At 39.9% G+C, this 17,956-nt stretch overlaps 1 protein-coding gene across 1 annotated transcript in view; it reads left to right on the forward strand.

The window, feature by feature from the left end:
* The window catches only part of LOC129827462 (protocadherin-11 X-linked-like), a 355,317-nt gene that overhangs the window by 297,412 nt on the left and 39,949 nt on the right, over positions 1-17,956 (forward strand). The window lies entirely within an intron of this gene.

Raw genomic sequence — 17,956 nt, forward strand, 5'->3', positions numbered from 1 at the left:
GGCCAAATACATTTTTGGTCAAATATATATATATACTACCATTCAAAAGTTTGGGTTCACTTAGAAATGTCCTTGTTTTTTGAAAGAAAAGTAAATGTTTTGTCCATTAAAATAACATCAAATTGATCAGAAATACAGTGTAGACATTGTTAATGTTGTAAATGACTATTGTAGCTGGGTACAGCTGATTTTTAATGGAATATCTACATAGGCGTACAGAGGTCCACTCCATATTTATTTTTATTTTATTTATTTCACCTTTAATTAACCAGGTAGGCCAGTTGAGAACAAGTTCTCATTGACAACTGCGACCTGGCCAAGATAAAGCAAAGCAGTGCGACAAAAACAACAACACAGAGTTACACATGGAATAAACAGACATACAGTCAATAACACAATAGAAAAATCTGTATACAGTGTGTGCAAATTAAGTAAGGAGTTAAGGCAACAAATAGGCCAATAGTGGCGAGGTAATAAAAATGTAGCAATTTACACTGGAGTGATAGATGTGCAGATGAGGATGTGCAAGTAGAAATACGGGTGTGTAAAAGAGCAGAAAAACAAAAACAAATATGGGGATGAGGTAGGGAGTTGGTTGGATGGGCTATTTGCAGATGAGCTGTGTACAGCTGCAGCGATCAGTAAGCTGTTCTGACAGCTGATGATTAAAGTTAGTGAGGGAGATATAAGTCTCCAACTTCAGTGATTTTTGCAATTCGTTCCAGTCATTGGCAGCAGAGAACTGAAAGGAAAGGCGGCCAAAGGAAGTGATGGCTTTGGGGATGGCCAGTGAAATATACCTGCTGGAGCGCGTGCTACGGGTGGGTGTTGCTATGGTGACCAGTGAGCTGAGATAAGGTGGAGCTTTACCTAGCAAGACTTGTAGATGACCTGGAGCCAGTGCGTTTGGCGACAACTATGTAGCGAGGACCAGCCAATGAGAGCATACAGGTCGCAGTGGTGGGTAGTATATGGGTCTTTGGTGACAAAACGGATGGCACTGTGATAGACTGCATCCAATTTGCTGAGTAGAGTGTTGTAGGCTATTTTGTAAATGACATCGCCGAAGTCAAGGATCGGTAGGATAGTCAGTTTTACGAGGGTAAGTTTGGCAGCATGAGTGAAGGAGGCTTTGTTGCGGAATAGGAAGCCGATTCTAGATTTAACTTTGGATTGGAGATGCTTAACGTGAGTCTGGAAGGAGAGGTTACAGTCTAACCAGACACCTAGGTATTTATAGTTTTCCACATATTCTAAGTCAGAACCGTCCAGAGTAGTGATGCTAGTCGGGCAGGCAGGTCCGGGATGCTGGCCTTCTAGGCAGAGTTCTTCTGTCCAGTGTCTGTCTTCTTTTTCACATCTTAACATTTTTATTGTCCAGTCAGAGATATGGCTTTTTCTTTGGAACTCTGCCTAGAATGCCAGCATCCCGGGTTTGCCTCTTCATTGCTGACTAGTTCTGTATCTCCTCTCAGAGCTGCTCTGTTCTAGTTCGTTATGCCCTCTGAGAGCTGCTCTGTTCTAGTTCTGTACATCCTCTGAGAGCTGCTCTGTTCCTGTTCTGTACATCCTCTGAGAGCTGCTCTGTTCTAGTTCTGTACATCCTCTGAGAGCTGCTCTGTTCTAGTTCGTTATGCCCTCTGAGAGCTGCTCTGTTCCTGTTCTGTACATACTCTGAGAGCTGCTCTGTTCTAGTTCTGTACATCCTCTGAGAGCTGCTCTGTTCTAGTTCTGTACATCCTCTGAGAGCTGCTCTGTTCTAGTTCTGTACATCCTCTGAGAGCTGCTCTGTTCTAGTTCTGTACATCCTCTGAGAGCTGCTCTGTTCTAGTTCTGTACATCCTCTGAGAGCTGCTCTGTTCTAGTTCTGTACATCCTCTGAGAGCTGCTCTGTTCTAGTTCTGTACATCCTCTGAGAGCTGCTCTGTTCTAGTTCTGTACATCCTCTGAGAGCTGCTCTGTTCTAGTTCTGTACATCCTCTGAGAGCTGCTCTGTTCTAGTTCTGTACATCCTCTGAGAGCTGCTCTGTTCTAGTTCTGTACATCCTCTGAGAGCTGCTCTGTTCTAGTTCTGTACATCCTCTGAGAGCTGCTCTGTTCTAGTTCTGTACATACTCTGAGAGCTGCTCTGTTCTAGGTCTGTATCTCCTCTGAGAGCTGCTCTGTGCTAGTTCTGTACATCCTCTGAGAGCTGCTCTGTTCTAGTTCTGTATGCCCTCTGAGAGCTGCTCTGTTCTAGTTCGTTATGTTCTCTGAGAGCTGCTCTGTTCTAGTTCTGTACATCCTCTGAGAGCTGCTCTGTTCTAGGTCTGTATGTCCTCTGAGAGCTGCTCTGTTCTAGTTCTGGATCTCCTCTGAGAGCTGCTCTGTTCTAATTCGTTATGCCCTCTGAGCGCTGCTCTGTTCCAGGTCTGGATCTCCTCTGAGCGCTGCTCTGTTCCAGGTCTGGATCTCCTCTGAGAGCTGCTCTGTTCTAGTTCGTTATGTTCTCTGAGAGCTGCTCTGTTCTAGTTCGTTATGTTCTCTGAGAGCTGCTCTGTTCTAGTTCGTTATGCCCTCTGAGAGCTGCTCTGTTCTAGTTCTGTACATCCTCTGAGAGCTGCTCTGTTCTAGTTCTGTACATCCTCTGAGAGCTGCTCTGTTCCAGGTCTGGATCTCCTCTGAGCGCTGCTCTGTTCCAGGTCTGGATCTCCTCTGAGAGCTGCTCTGTTCTAGTTCTGTACATCCTCTGAGAGCTGCTCTGTTCTAGTTCTGTACATACTCTGAGAGCTGCTCTGTTCTAGTTCTGTACATCCTCTGAGAGCTGCTCTGTTCTAGTTCTGTACATCCTCTGAGAGCTGCTCTGTTCTAGTTCTGTACATCCTCTGAGAGCTGCTCTGTTCTAGTTCTGTACATCCTCTGAGAGCTGCTCTGTTCTAGTTCTGTACATCCTCTGAGAGCTGCTCTGTGTTAGTTCTGTATGCCCTCTGAGAGCTGCTCTGTTCTAGGTCTGTATGTCCTCTGAGAGCTGCTCTGTGTTAGTTCTGTATGCCCTCTGAGAGCTGCTCTGTTCTAGGTCTGTTCATCCTCTGAGAGCTGCTCTGTGTTAGTTCTGTATGCCCTCCGAGAGCTGCTCTGTTCTCAGAGCCCTCTGTGACCTATTGGGATGATGAATCAGGGTTTAAAGGCCTTCATGAGGCCAGGGAGACCAATCTGGGAGATCGGCTGTTAAAATAAGACATAGCATGACCAAACTGCTTTAAATAGCTCCCAGGCTCCCAGGCATATGGCCTGGGCCTCAACCACAGACCTGACTGCACATTAGTGTCCCCCAAACATACGTCCTGTGATGAGGCCAGTTGATTTCTAGAGTAATAGCCAGGCTGGTAGTTCTATATCTCATAATTATGTTCATTAAATGGGTCCGTGGTGTACATTTCCATTTTTGTTCTTCCTTCTCAAACTGATTAAAGAATTTTTTTACACAGCGCTATGAATCAATGTAAGTTAGCCTAAATTGTTTAGCAGTGTGTCCTTGCCCTGAATATCCTGTGCTTTGTATCAAACTAAAAACGTAAGAAATAGATCTACATAATTAAATGACACAACATCATGTCTGTAGTGGTCCGGGGACACGGAATAAATGTGACACCTTATTGTTAGTCTATTGTCTACAGCTGATGAGCCACTCTCTTTGATGTGATGTCCCTTTTATCATTAAAGGCCCTCAACACAACACGGATCCCCTCTTCGCACCACAGGCTGACTAACACAATATTAACTATTCAAAAATTACTATGTTTTTGAAAATTACATTTACATTTGATTTGATTATCGTGAATTATTTATATTACGATTTATTGGGGGGTATATTTTATGGAATTTAACAAAAGGAATTACATCTTCATTTACTCGTTGCAGACAGAGAAATAAAAGTAAATGTGAAAACGAGTGTTTACTGTCAATATCTGCACCTACAGTCTATAAACAAAATGTCATATTTCTTTAACCTTTATTTAACAAGGCAAGTCAGTTAAGAACAAATTCTTATTTACAATGACGGCCTACACCGGCCAAAACCAAACCCGGACGACGCTGGGCCAATTGTACGCCGCCCTATGGGACTCCCAAACACAGCTGGTTGTGATACAGCCCAGGATCAAACCAGGGTCTGTAGTGACGCCTCTAGCACTGAGATGTAGTACCTTAGACCGCTGCGACACTCATTTAAATAATGAGGTCGCTGTTGTGATATAAACACACTGTTACTGCCCACACCTGGATTGTGCAACATTTGCCTATTATTCTTTCCAAAATTCTTCAAGCTCTGTAAATTTGGTTGTTGCTCATTGCTAGACAAACATTTGCACGTATTGCCATAGATTTTCAAGTAGATATCAGTCAAAACCGTAACTTAAAAACAGGAACATTCACTGTCCTCTTGGTAAGCAACTCCAGTGTAAATTTGGCCTTGTATTTTAGGTTATATAAAGGTGAAGTCATCTCTCAGTGTCTGGTGGAAAGCAGACTGAAGCAGGTTTTCCTCTAGGATTTGTCCTGAAAAACTCCCCAGTACTTAATGATTACAAGCATACCCATGACATGAGTGGTACTCGATAATGTATTGTATTGGACTTGCACCAAACATACTGTAATAGTTTGTATTGAAGAAAAAAAGTGAAGTGTACATTTTCTTTTTTAAGTATTAGTTTATTGCATTTGTGCAAACAAGATTCATGTTTTGGAATATTTTTTATTCTGTACAGGCTTCCTTCTATCCACTCTGTCATTTAAGTTCGTATTGTAGAGTCACTACACTGTTTTAAACCCATCCTCAGTTTTCTCCTATCACAGATATTCAACTTTTGTAACTGTTTTTAAAGTCACCATTGGCCTCATGGTGCAGATACTTCAGTGGTTTCCTTCCTCTCCGGCAACTGAGTTAGGAAGGACGCCTGTATCTTTGTAGTGCCTGGGTGTACTAATACACCTTCCAAAGTGTCATTATTAACTTCACCATATGCTCAAAGGGATATTCATTTTTTCATTTTTACATATTCATTTTTACATTTTTATCTACCAATAGGTGCTCTTCTTTGCAAAGCATTGGAAAACCTACCTGCTCCTTGTGGTTGAATCTGTGTTTGAAATGCCCTGCTTGACTGAGGGACCTTACAGATAATTGTACATGTGGGGACAGAGATGAGGTTGTCATTCAAAAATTTAAAGGACCAGACCCTTTTTTCCAATTTTCACCTAAAATTGCATACCCAAATCTAACTGCCTGTAGCTCAGGACTTGAAGCAAGTATATGCATATTATTGATACCATTTGAAAGGAAACACTCTGAAGTTTGTGGAAATGTGAAAGGAATGTAAGAGAATACAACACATTAGATCTGGTAAAAGATAATACAAACAAAAAAACATAAATGTTTTTGTTTGTTTGTTTTGTTCCATCATCTTTGAAATGCAAGAGAAAGGCCATACTACAATATTGCAGTTTGAGTGCAATTTAGATTGTGGCCTCTAGATGGAAGCAGTGTGTGTGCAAAGTTATAGATTGATCCAGAGAAGCATCGACATACCGGACAATATTCTGTATCAAGTCTGCCCAAATGTGCCGGATTTGTACATAACTATAGAACATACAAAACATACAAGAACAGAAATGATATGATTATACAAAATGTAAGTTTACACACTCCCAGAAATGTACATGATGGATCATTAGCTTATACACTAACTTTCACACATCTAGAAGGCAGGTTGGGGTTTGATGTTGAGCCAGAGACAACAGTGGGGTTCAAACTGTAGAACCCAGTTCCTACATTTGAATATAAAAATAGATTTTGTCAAACAACACTATTATCTCTGGGACCCTGAGGATTACAAATCAGTGCAAGATTACTGAATGTAAGTATATTATTTATCTTCAGAGGTATCAGATGTATCAAACTAGTTGCCGGTGATACATTTTGTTGTTGTTGTGCACTCTCCTCAAACAATAGCATGGTATTCTTTCACTGTAATAGCTACTGTAAATTGGATGGTGCAGTTAGATTAAGAAGAATGTAAGCTTTCTGCCCATGTCAGATATGTCTATGTCCTGGAAAGTTGGTTGTTACTTACGAACATCATGCTAATCACATTAGCGCACGTTAGCTCAACCATCCCGGTATAGGGACACCGATCCCGTAGACGATAAACACTATTATTGCACACAGAGGGAGTCCATGCAACTTATTATGTGACTTGTTAAGCACATAATTACTCCTAAATGTATTTAGGCATCGTCATAACAAAGGGGTTGAATACTTATTGACTCAAGACATTTCAGCTTTTACATTTTTTATTAATTTGTAAACATTTCGACACATAATTCCACTTTACCATTATGTAGGCCAGTGACAAAACATCTCAATTAAACCATCTATTTATACCATTCTCAGATTGCATGGCCATCTCCCAAATGGCACCCTATTCCATATTGTGCACATAGGGCTGTGGTCAAAAGTAGTGTACTATGTAGGGAATATTGACCTCAAGACCAGGGTCAAGTCAATTGGTCATTTTCCAACCGATGCAAGTTCCAGTGCAGCTGTCTAAGGCACTGCATGTCAGTGCCAGAGGTGTCACTACTGTCCCTGGTTTGAATCCAGGCTGTATCACATTTTGCCGCGAGTCCCATAGGGTGGTGCACAATTGGCCCAGCGTCGTCCGGGTTTGGACGGGAGAAAAAGCCTTGATTGTAAATAAGAGTTTGTTCTTAATCTGACTTGCCTAGTTAAATAGCTGTTAAATATGATAAGTCACAGCAGGTCATAGTATTCTGTTTACCAGTAGCTCATATTACTCAACTGTTGTCAAGAGACACTGTCGCTTAGACCATTTTGGGAGCAGCAATAGTGCCCATTGCCTCCCATTCCTTGTATGTGCTTTGTAGTGCACTCTCTTGGTTTGGAGTTGGTTTCGAGTTGTTAATGGCTGGCTTTATCTGAGAGCTTCTTGAGTCAGTAAATGCCACTCCAACATTGTCTATTTGCCGTGTTGCCATAACAACAGGCCTGTTGTGAATGTTACTAAGCCATCAAAAAAGTAACTGGCACACGAATGAACTAACAATAATTTTCAATGCTTTTTTAATACCCCCCCTATAAAGTCTAATAACGGTAGATATTTTGTTAGATGTTCTGAAGTCATTTCTTGTAAATATTATGTGCTTCCTGGAATACCATAGACCATTAAAGCAACATAGTTATTGTACAGCTCCTTTGAACAAATTCATTTCCACGTATGAGCTGAACTCATACAGGAGTTCATGAGCTGAACTCATACAGGAGTTCATGAGCTGAACTCATACAGCACAACCTGAGGCCCTTACAAAAAAAAACTAGATTTCTTTATCCTCGACATATTCCTCGATGGCTAGATACAAAACTATATTTCTATATCCTCGACATATTCCCCGATGGCTAGATACAAAACTATATTTCTATATCCATGACATATTCCCCGATGGCTATATACGAATTAAACATTAACAAGTCAACATCTTTGTCACTCTATAAAATACTTTAAAATACCAAACTGCACACACACATGTATAGACGTTTTTGTTTCATTTATATATATATATTTTTTTTTTTTACAAACAATGAAAACTCACCATTTCTATGAAATGTTCTTTGGGGCATGTCAAAACAGGTCATATCTCCATCCAAATATCAGCTGTCTGCTCTTTTCCTGGAGCATTTTACATTTAAGTGTTTTTCTTCTCACTAAATGTCACTGACAGCTTTTGACAAGAAAACTTAAGTTAGCAACCTGTCATCCTGTATTTGTAAACAGCTTACATTTTCCTCTCAGATAGAAAGAGGGAGAAGGAGGTGAATTTTGACAGCAGGGAAGGTTTTTCCTCCACAAACACCAACTCATGCATATACAATAGGCCATTTGTACAAACGGTATGACGCTTGTTTTTGTATCCTTCTTCTGAAAAGCAGTAGATTTATAGTGTGCCAGGGTTATTTCAGCAGTTCAGCTGTTGCATTACATACCCAATAACCTAAACTACTGCACATTTCTGCTAAAGCTCAACTTAGGTCAAAAGCGCAAAGCTAAATCTACGTAGCCTAGATAGTCGGGGGTTGATCAGAGAGGAATACTCATGTTTAAGTGGAGTCAAAGTTCCCTCACTACTTCTGTCTCAGGATGAATTCGTTTTGGTTTGTGGGGCTTGAACTTGGATGATCTTGGTGATAGCCCAGTGATTCATTGGCTACATCAAGCGGTGCATATGTTATATTGCGTTGCATGGGATATTGATTGATGTCTCTGAGTGAGAAGTTTGCTGTCCTAGTTGTAGCAGGGTATCAGCACTAGGCCTAGCTTGAAATGCTGCCTGCATGTGGAATCCTGTAGCTCAGAGGTTGGAACCTAAATGCCTATGGTGCACTACTTTCGACTACTTTTGACCATAGGACTCTGGTCCAAAGTAATGCACTGTGAAGGGAATAGGATGCCATTTGGTACACAGACAGAGTTTTCAAGGTTTTATTTGCAGGTTTAAGTCATCAGCAGAATGAAAGCCTCGAGGAGAACTGGGGAGATCAAGGGCAGGTGTAACAAGGCGGACGACCTTTCACCTTTCGTACCCGCTCTGTGACCTTGCTACAGTATTGCTGTCTCCGACCCGGGGCGCAGGACTTCCCCAACAGGATCAGTCTGATGATGCATAGGTGTCTAGTTTGAAAGCCTGCAGAGCTTGTAGTTCAGTACTAGTGTGAATAATGAAACACAGGGTGAGTCCCAAATGGGACCATGTCCCCTTTATAGTGCACTCTTTTTGTTCAAAATGAGGAATAGGGTAGAATTTGGGACGCACAACACCAATCCATGCATGGACAAATGCTGTGGTTGACACATTTATTGTTATAATGAAGTGTTGTTTATTCAAATGTGATATACAGTACACCTGAAACCATCTAGTTTTGTTTTTGAATATTTTGTCAATGCTATTCACAATGAGACCATTTATTCTACATTTCAACACATGTAGAGCCATGGATTACAGTCCAGTTGGACTGGTGCAACTCCCTTTGACCCCAAATACTCAAATACTTTGTTTGAATGCATGCCTGCCTTTCTTTAAAAGCACTTCCATATGTGTGAGTAGCCACAATATTTCTCTACTGTACAGAATGTGGCAAACCCCCATTTCCAGGTAGGGGTCTGTCAATTCTCACCTTTTGAAATGAGTGAATTCTAGCAGATGGCAAGCCTTTAGGGTCCATAGCACATAATGGACACTGAATTACAGTCCAGAGGGAGATGAGATGCCTGACAACCTCCGAACTTTGGTTCCATCTGGTGAATCATAAGCAAGGACAGTGAAAAACAAAACATGCAACATACGCTGGCTAGCCGTTAGGTGACATCTTGCAATGCAAACCATGATCCAGAATTACACAAAATAAATGATGTTAGTGCAAGATATATTGCCTTATCTATTTATTATGCTCTGTTATGTTGGGAGGTAGAGGCTGCACAACTACAAGCAATCATGCAATTTATATATGAATTAATCTAATTCATTAAATAATTACTTCTTCACACCTTCTATTACAAATTACCTTGACTAACCTGTACCCCTGCACATGGACTCGGTACCCCCTGTCTATAGCCTCGATATTGTAATCTTCTTTGGTTTATTGGGTAAATATTTTCTTAACTCTATTTCTTGAACTGCATTGTTGGTTCAGTAAGCATTTCACGGTAAGGTCTACCTACACCTGTTGTATTCGGTGCATGTGACAAATAGCATTTGATTTGATTTGATGGGTGAACAGTCTGTTATTAGTTGACATGATAATGTGGTGAAACATTAGTTGCCCTCCGGTCCTCTGTATAAAAAAAAAATTACATTATGGCATTACTGTATTATTCAAAACCAATTCTAGATAGGCCTACGCCGTGATATGTTCATTAGTATAACTGCAACCTTATGGCCTAATCCTAACTTTACATCTGCTTGTGTAGAGTTCCAATTAACATGAATGCTGTGCGTGTGGACTGACCAGAAGTTTCAACCATATACAGAGATACGTACATTTCAGAATGAACATCTACTTTATATGCATTGGACTTTGAAGAAAGCTATTGCTACCGTACTAAAATCACAATATTACCAACAACAGCTGCAAATCCTAAATAAAACTGCACCATGTTTTTACGAAGTTTCCTTTCCTTGCTTTGTCTAACAACACCATGGTGACTCTAGTAAAGACGTTTTGTGGGTCAGAGTGCAGTATTTATTTACTTTCATAGCACAAACATTGAGGACACTTTCAGACACATTCAGCATATGCATTTACCCATACTGGCAAGCAGTAGCTAGCAAGTTTCTCATGCTGGCTTTTCCCGGGCATGTCCAGGGTGGATGCCTAGCAATTTACAGTAGCTATTACAGTGAAAGAATACCATTGTTATTGTTTGAGGAGAGTGCGCAATTTTGAACATGAAAAGTTATTTATTAACAAATTAGGCACATTTGGGCAGTCTTGATACAACATTTTGAACAGATATGCAATGGTTCATTGGATCAGTCTAGAACTTTGCACATACACTGATCCCATCTAGTGGCCAAAATCTAAATTTCACCTGGGCTGGAAAAATACATTATGGCCTTTCTCTTGCTTTTCCAACATGATGGTACAAAAAATATATTAAAGAACGGTTGGTTTATTCTTTGTATTATCTTTTACCAGATCTATTGTGTCATATTCTACTACATTCCTTTCACATTTCCATAAACTTCAAAGTGTTTCCTTTCAAATGGTACTAATAATGGGCCTGAGCTACAAGCAGTTAGATTTGATTATGTAATTTTATGTGAAAATTGAAAAAAAGGGGATAATCCTGAATTAAGGACAAAAGTCTGACTTACTCAACCTTTAAGCACAAAATCAATAGGCTTTATTGTGAGAAGATACATGCAAAAAGACACATTTTTTTTATTTTTCGAAAATAATTAATTAGGCAAGTCAGTTGAGAACAAATTCTTATTTGAATGCTGTGAGTGAGTGAAAGCCTCCTTCACTCATGCTGCCAAACATACCCTCATAAAACTGACTATCCTACCAATCCTTGACTTCGACGATGTCATTTACAAAATAGCCTCCAACACTACTCAGCAAACTGGATGTAGTCTATCACAGTGCCATCCGTTTTGTCACCAAAGCCTCATATACTACCCACCACTGCAACCTGTAGGCTCTCGTTGGCTAACCCTCACTACATTTTCATCTCTCTGGACAGCTTTAAAAATATAGTAAAAATATGTTTGATGTCCGCTGTGCCCATATGAATAACCCCTATGATGTAACTGGAATGATGAGATAGATGTTCTTCTTCTATGTTTTTGTTTTATTATTTCACTGCCGTACTGTGTTGGATCTTGACTAGCCATCTTGTCTCAAGAGGACCACAATGGAAATAAGTCCCAGACTTTATTATGTGTTATCCTCCATGATTTTATTCATGTGCATGTATGGCTTTTAAGTTTTATGTGTGCTTGTTTTTTTAAATGGTTGAATTTATCAACTAAACTAAAAATCGCCAAACCCACTTGCTCCAGGTCATCTATAAGTCTTTGCCAGGTAAAGCCCTGCCTTATCTCAGCTCACTGGTCACCATAGCAACACACACCCGTAGCACGCACCCCAGCAGGTTCATTTCACTGGTCATCCCCAAAGCCAACACTTCCTTTGGCCGCCTTTCCTTACAGTTCTCTGCTGCCAATGACTGGAATGAATTGCAAAAATCACTGAAGCTCGAGTCTTATATCTCCCTCACTAACTTTAATCATCAGCTGTCAGAACAGCTTACCGATCACTGTACCTGTACACAGCTAGCTGTAAATAGCACGCCCAACTACCTCATCCCCATATTGTTATTTACCCTCTTGCTCTTTTGCACCCCAGTATCTCTACTTGCACATCATCATCTGCACATCTATCATTCCAGTGTTAATGCTAAATTGTAATTAATTCGCCTCTATGGCCTATCTATTGCCTTACCTCCATACTCTTCTACATTTGCACACACTGTACATAGATTTTTCTATTGTGTTATTGACTGTACGTTTGTTTATGTGTAACTGTTTTGCTGTTTTTGTCGCTTTTCTTTGCTTTTTCTTGGCCAGGTCACAGTTGCAAATGAGAACTTGTTCTCAACTGGCCTACCTACTTGGTAAAAAAAAAGGGAATGAAAAAAATAAAGAATTAAACTTTTTTTTTTTATAATGACGGCCTACCAAAAAGCAAAAGGCCTCCTGCAGGGACGGGGGCCTGGGAATAAAAAAAAATATACATATATTGTCTCTATAAAACAGTGTGATTTGTCATTTTAACCTACATTGACTAGGAATCACAACAAGGTTGCTAATAGGGACTATCTAATTCATATTGTTGTACATCAATGAAGTGTTCTTCAAAATATATAGAAAGACAATATGCTGTGTCCAATTGCAGCCACTGTTCAATTCTCTCTCTCTCTTGCTGTGTATAATCTAGCCCCCATTTGTAAATCACTACATACTCACAAGCATTGTTCTTCATGAACACAATGCAGTGCTGTGATTATACAACAGGCATTAGCAGTAGGAAGCTAGAGCCGGCCATATAAATAAACTGCATGGATATGATTACAAGACACAAACACACTGATCCAATCCAAACCCACTGTTTGGCTAGTGCTACCCGTGGTATTATAGACAAGGCTCGCCCGCCTACTCCCACCGCCACCACCAAAAATAAAGTTTTAACATTGTTTGGCAAGACATATTTGTTTGATAAAATGCATTGGTCTTTCTATGGTGAAAAAGCTGAATGTTTCCACTTATGTGAATATTGTCCCTCTCGCCCACCCCAAAACGCAATCGCGACATTTATTCGTTAAGACATATTGGTCTTTCTACTGAGTAACAGTTACCATAAGATGGCTCTCCAGAACAACATCTGTTTCCACTTATGTAATGGCTGTGAGATGTCAGTTCATATTGATGCTGGTGGAGCTGTCACGGGGCATTAATCCAACCCTGTCTGTGGGCCATGCAGTCTGTCAGCTTGTTCAGTAGGCTACATCTGAGGCTAGACGGACGGAGGACAATACAGTTCAAATGGACTTCACGCCTTCACATCCTTAATACAATGCCTGTTAAAACACCTCAGATTGTCCTTCACAGCATTAATTTAATACAGTACCTTTAAAACACCTCAGATTGTCTTTCACAGAATTAATTTAATACAGTACCTTTAAAACACATCAGATTGTTCTTCACAGCATTAATTTAATACAGTACATTATAAAACACCTCAGATTGTCCTTCACAGCATTAATTTAATACAGTGACTTTAAAACACCTCAGATTGTCTTTCACAGAATTAATACAGTACATTATAAAACACCTCAGATTGTCTTTCACAGCATTAATACAGTGCCTTTAAAACACACCAGATTGTCCTTCACAGCATTAATATAGTACATTATAAAACACCTCTGATTGTCCTTCACAGCATTAATTTAATACAGTGCCTTTAAAACACCTCCGATTGTCCTTCACAGCATTAATACAGTGCCATTAAAACACCTTAGATTGTCCTATGAGGCTAGTCTTGCGCTATATGAACATTTGACAGTCAAGTTTTATTCTGTTTATTTGTTAAGAGATCGTTTCAGAAAAACAGGTACTTGTTGCCAGTTTCATAACTCTTTCGTATCTTTTCGCTTTCATATTATGGAGGAAAGTTACACAACATGTTTAGTTTCTTACAGAACACAAATCATCTATTTTACCTGCATTGAACAAGGGATGCCTCCCAAACGGTGTCCATAGTGAACTACGTTTGACCTGAGCCCTACGGGCAGAGAGATTGCAACCCTATGGGCCCTGGTCAAAAGTATTGCACTATATAGAGAATATGGTGCAGACGCAGGCAAGGTTGTAAAATATGTTGCAGAACTGTCTGGGACTGTCTAAACTGTCTCTATTCAGATCCTTGTACCTTTGTGGCCATTGTCACACAGAGCTTCCTATACAGACAAGAGTACATCACAAGGCTACATTGAAACTTCAATGATAACTCGAGTAACTTTTTACTACAGCAAGAGATGGATAGAGAAATGTATTTAGAGAGAAGGGAGATGATATGCCCTCTACTGGCTGAGTTATGGATATGAGCTATGGATATCGACCAACTGTGGATATATACACTACCGTTCAAAAGTTTGGGGTCACTTCGAAATGTCCTTGTTTTTGAAAGAAAAGCAAAAACAAATTGTCCTTTAAAATAACATCAAATTGATCAGAAATACAGTGTAGACATTGTTAATGTTGGAAATTACTATTGTAGCTGCAAACGGCTGATTTTATGGAATATCTACATAGGCAAACAGAGGCCCATTATCAGCAACCATCACTCTTGTGTTCCAATGGCACGTTGTGTTAGCTAATCCAAGTGTATCATTTTAAAAGGATAATTGATCATTAAAAAAAACATTTTGAAATTATGTTAACACATCTGAAAACTGTTGTTCTGATTAAAGAAGCAATAAAACTGGCCTTCTTTAGACTAGTTGAGTATCTGGAGGATCAGCATTTGTGGGTTCGATTACAGGCTCAAAATGGCCAGAAACAAAGACTTTTCTTCCGAAACTCATCAGTCTATTCTTGATCTGAGAAATGAAGGCTACTCCATGCGAGAACAGTGCAAACTGTCTCTAACCAGAATAGAAAGAGGAGTTTGAGGCCCCGGTGCACAACTGAGCAAGAGGACAAGTACAATAGAGTGTCTAGTTTGAGAAAGAGACACCGCACAAGTCCTCAACTGGCAGCTTCATTAAATAGTACCCGCAAAACACCAGTCTCAACGTCAACAGTGAAGAGGTGTCTCCAGGATGCTGGGCTTCTACGCATGTGTTGACATAGAGCAGATTTATCTTATTTGATTTTATTTGGATCTCTTTTAGTCCTCATTTGGACTAATCTTTAACGAGTCCTTAAACATTAAAATATAATGTATAATACAAACACATTTTCACATATAACACACTGCTACAAACATACATAATACACTCACATATTGACCCGAAAAATACTCAGTCTAAAAAGATATATTGATTCTTCATCTACCATAGTCGGGCACAACTTTCCTATGTATTGTATTGAAATAGTTTTCAAGTATTGTTTAAATTCATACAATGAACGGTTTCTGGTTCGCTCAGTTAAATGATTCCATTTCTTTATTGCTGTAAATCTAAATGTTATTTAACCTATTTCTATTTTCTGCCTGGATAACACATGGAAAATATCTTCCTAGTATTTACTGAATGTCTGGCTCTTACCAACTGAATACAGTTGTAAATAGAGTTTGGCCGTTTTAAATGGTGTATATTGTGAAATAAAATAAGCATGTTTTTCTTTTCAATTATCTTGTTGATTGATGATCAACCAAGAGCATTGTGAATGAGTACAACAGAAGAACCACATCTCCACCTTAAAACAATCCTTGCTGCTTTGTTCTGTGCAATTTTCCACCTCCTAACTTCACTTGCTGAGGAATTTCCCCAGACCACAGAACAGTAGTTTACCTGACTCTCAATTAATGCTTGTGTTATTTGCTTAAGAATCTTTCCCGGTAAATATTTAGCTATCCTTCTGATCATGCATGCAGTTTTGATATATTTTTTTAAATTTACATTTAAGTCATTTAGCAGACGCTCTTATCCAGAGTAACTTACAAATTGGAAAGTTCATACATATTCATCCTGGTCCCCCCGTGTGAATTGAACCCTGGTCCCCCCGTGGGAATTGAACCCACAACCCTGGCGTTGCAAGCGCCATGCTCTACCAACTGAGCCACACGGGACCCGTAAATATAGATTAGTTATTTGAGACGACCAAGATAAGCAGGTGTCTAGCTGCACTCCTAGTAGTTTGGTTTCTGCCACTTCCCCCCCATACTTAATTGTATCTGATGCTGTGTTGGCCTTTTCCTAGTGGAACAGACCGACATAACTTTGGTTTTCTTGGTGTTTAAAACAAGTTTGTTCCGGCAAACCCACTCCCTGATATTCTCCAAATCTCCTTGTAAAGCTTGCTGTACCTGTTGAGCTGATTGTCTTGCTGTATAAATTGTAGTATCATCTGTAAATATAGTAGCTTGAGTTTCAGATAAGGCATAAGGAAGGTCGTTGGTATATATTAAATAAAGAAGTGGCCCAAGACAGCTGCCCTGTGGTATTCCACAGTTTAATGCATGAGGGGAAGAAAATGAACCATTGATATAGGTGGACTGTTTCCTGTCAGTTAGATACGACTGTACCCAATGCAATGCTACCCCCTTATAACCGTAATGCAATAATTTTGTCAAAAGTATTTAATGATTCACTAAATCAAATGCTGCATTAAAATCTAAAAAATAGCACACCCCAAACCTGCCATTATCCATAGCATTGAGCCACTGCTCAGTCATGTCAACCAATGCAGTAATAGTGGAATGGTTTTTGCGATAAGCATGCTGATTGGCTGTAAATCAGATCATTCTTTTTCATGTACTCCCATATTTGTCTACTCGCAATACCGTCCAGATGTGTTATCTATTGACATAGAGCAGATGTGTTATCTATTGACATAGAGCAGATGTGTTATCTATTGACATAGAGCAGATGTGTTATCTATTGACATAGAGCAGATGTGTTATCTATTGACATAGAGCAGATGTGTTATCTATTGACATAGAGCAGATGTGTTATCTATTGACATAGAGCAGATGTGTTATCTATTGACATAGAGCAGATGTGTTATCTATTGACATAGAGCAGATGTGTTAACTATTGACATAGAGCAGATGTGTTAACTATTGACATAGAGCAGATGTGTTATCTATTGACATAGAGCAGATGTGTTATCTATTGACATAGAGCAGATGTGTTATCTATTGACATAGAGCAGATGTGTTATCTATTGACATAGTGCTATTCATCCGTGATATTATCTTGGAAACAAATGAATGTAACCCAAGACATTAAGACATGCAGTTTGGCTTGGCAAAGTAATGGCTTTTAAAACACATCACCCTTGAAAGCAATTGGGGGGGTGAATAAAAAAAAGACTAAATATTGACATAATCATTCTGTTACTAAGAGCTGCAGTAGACTGTGTCTGCCTATAGAAGGAACTGGTCTGTTACTAAGAGCTGCAGTACTGTGTCTTCCTATAGAAGGAACTGGTCTGTTACTGAGAGCTGCAGTAGACTGTGTCTGCCTATAGAAGGAACTGGTCTGTTACTAAGAGCTGCAGTAGACTGTGTCTGCCTATAGAAGGAACTGGTCTGTTACTAAGAGCTGCAGTAGACTGTCTTCCTATAGAAGGAACTGGTCTGTTACGAAGAGCTGCAGTAGACTGTGTCTGCCTATAGAAGGAACTGGTCTGTTACTAAGAGCTGCAGTAGACTGTCTTCCTATTGAAGGAACTGGTCTGTTACTAAGAGCTGCAGTAGACTGTGTCTGCCTATAGAAGGAACTGGTCTGTTACTAAGAGCTGCAGTAGACTGTGTCTGCCTATAGAAGGAACTGGTCTGTTACTAAGAGCTGCAGTAGACTGTGTCTGCCTATAGAAGGAGCTGGTCTGTTACTAAGGGCTGCAGTAGACTGTGTCTGCCTATAGAAGGAACAGGTCTGTTACTAAGAGCTGCAGTAGACTGTCTTCCTATAGAAGGAACTGGTCTGTTACTAAGAGCTGCAGTAGACTGTGTCTGCCTATAGAAGGAGCTGGTCTGTTACTAAGAGCTGCAGTAGACTGTCTTCCTATTGAAGGAACTGGTCTGTTACCAAGAGCTGCAGTAGACTGTGTCTGCCTATAGAAGGAGCTGGTCTGTTACTAAGAGCTGCAGTAGACTGTCTGCCTATAGAAGGAG

The sequence above is a fragment of the Salvelinus fontinalis genome, chromosome 29, assembly GCF_029448725.1.
Source record: "Salvelinus fontinalis isolate EN_2023a chromosome 29, ASM2944872v1, whole genome shotgun sequence".
Taxonomy (NCBI): domain Eukaryota; kingdom Metazoa; phylum Chordata; class Actinopteri; order Salmoniformes; family Salmonidae; genus Salvelinus; species Salvelinus fontinalis.